This window comes from Palaemon carinicauda, chromosome 13 (genome assembly GCF_036898095.1).
Source record: "Palaemon carinicauda isolate YSFRI2023 chromosome 13, ASM3689809v2, whole genome shotgun sequence".
Taxonomy (NCBI): domain Eukaryota; kingdom Metazoa; phylum Arthropoda; class Malacostraca; order Decapoda; family Palaemonidae; genus Palaemon; species Palaemon carinicauda.
Window position 1 is genome coordinate 130,670,580 of NC_090737.1, and position 2,500 is coordinate 130,673,079.

A 2,500-nucleotide genomic window follows, 5' to 3' on the forward strand; every position below is an offset into this window, starting at 1 on the left:
TTGGACCAGGTCTTCCGGACATCCCCCCTACAAGTCTCAAACTTACTCATACAATACCTCATTTTGATTTTATTTGTAACCCAAGTCAGTAAATTTTTGTACACATTAAACTGTCGTTTATGAACCAACCCACGCTTCATGAGACTGAATAGCTTGTACTTTTTCCGTATACACCTCTTTAGTTCAGGTGTTACCCACGGAGAACTAACTAGACTCCTGCTCACCCTCTTTCTTTTTATTGGGAAAGCAGAATCATAACACTCAATCAATTTATGGAAAAACTCATTGAAAGCAACGTTAGAATTATGTGGTAAAAATACCTGTCGGAAACATGAATTTGACACTCTGTCAACAAACATCTGGATAGTGTTTACATTAATTAGTCTAGAATGTATAGTCTTTACAATGGTTTTACAATTATTTTCAAACATATAATATATTGGGAAATGATCTGTCAAAGAAAACAGCACAACACCAGATGAATGATTAGTCCCTATCTTAAAGTTAGTCCAAATGTGATCAATCAAAGAAAATGGTGTAATTTGGTTAGACTCATTAAACTTAGCAGGTATTGTAATGACAGGAAAATACCCATGACCCAGCATACCATTCATGAACACATCAATGTAGGTCAATTTCAGTGGGTTGAAAAGATTCAGATTAAAATCACCAGTTACCATAATCTTATCATGGACGGGGAATTTACTGATCACTTGACTGAAAAACATTTCATTAAAAAGTACAGCATTAGCACCAGTGGAGCGATAAACACAACAAATAAGATACCGAAAATTAGCACCTATTAGATAAAATGTGATGACCTCCATAACATTATTGACAAATGTAAAATCCTTTATAACCTCTATGTTTAACAATTCATCATAAAAAACTTTAATTCCTCCACCAAAGTTATCCCTATATATGTTGGCCTGCTTATATCCGCCAATATCAAATGCACAGTCAGAGCTCTCGGATAGCCACGTCTCCACTAACACCAAGACTGTGAATTTACAAACAAAGTCACACAGAAGTGCCACAAAACTTGCAAAGTTCTTTCTACAACTCCTCACGTTAAAGGTGAGCATTGAGAAAATGCCACTCGAATGAACAGAATTTGCTTTAAAGTCGGTTGGGCTGTCATACGAACAGTGGATATGTGGGATATCACCTTCTTCACCCAAATTAAGTTGAGGGGGAACAGGGTCCAACACAAACTCATCCATTACAAAGACCAGTCACGAACATGCATTATTCAGTGCTTGAGAGCCTATTTTCAAGATCAGTGACTTCCAGAGGGTTTCGAACAGTTTTATAGCCATCATCACCGCGAAGTTTGTAAAAGATATTGCCATCTCTCGTATATGCAGCTGTAATCTTACCGGAATACTTGTTCTTCAGCGAACGCAAAGCAAAAAACATTTTGTTACGACGAGGAGTAAGAAATTCGGCCAAATAAATATTAGCGGGTTTTAACCGACGAGCTGATGAGATCAATTTACGTTTACATTGTTCCGATGAGCAGTTAATTTTGACCATCTTTTTTTGTTTCCCAAATATGGTCACTCCAACAACATCACTCGATGTAGCAACTTCCGGCAGGGATTGACATAATTTTGATACTACAACATCCTTCAAATTATCAGGATGATTTTCAATAACGTCAGTTATTATCTCCCCTGAACACAATAATACGTGAGAAACAGATTTCTGCTCGATAGCATCAACACGGATTTCAAGTTCACTATCTTTATTTTCATTACTTACGACATTTCCCCGATGGGCAACAGCAGCAGAACGGGAAACTTCAAGAACAGGGCCGTCGGTCTTCAGAGTACCAGTCTTATTAGCCAAATCCCGATACTTGCTATTCAAAACACTAATTCCCTGAAGAAGTTTCTTATTGAAATCATTTAACTTTATAAGATAGTCAAATAACAGTCCGGGATGAAAGTCTTGAAAGTTTCCCATGTCTTCTAGACCCCCGTCCACTTCATCCAGTCGAGCAGGATCTTGTTGTTTGCTACCCTTACTCTCATTAGCTGGTGCTTTACGAGGTCTACCAGCCTTCTTCTTTGGGGGACCAACAGTTTTTTTACGACTGTCATAATTAAGCAAAAATCTTAGTACCGAATCAATCCTTGCCTGATCATTATTCAAGTCATTAAAGTCGATTTCATTAGACGGTAAATTATCTGGGTTATTTACCGCTGTTTCCTGAGAGCTGGATTCTGTTTCGTTAAGAACTTCTCCGTCATGTAGCGTTGCAGCCATCTTGAACTCTATCACTGAAGAAACTTCTTATTTCACAAAAATACGAGCAATATAATGATTTTTTTAGTATCAACAAGGTTCACACACAATCACTGGACATTCACGTCACTGTTGAATAATTTTCTTAATGTAAACGGGGCTCCAGCACTGAACAATTATGAAAAATTAGGGAGAGCAAGACACCTTCATGTTTACCAGTCGAAGGTTCCAATAATAATAATAATAATAA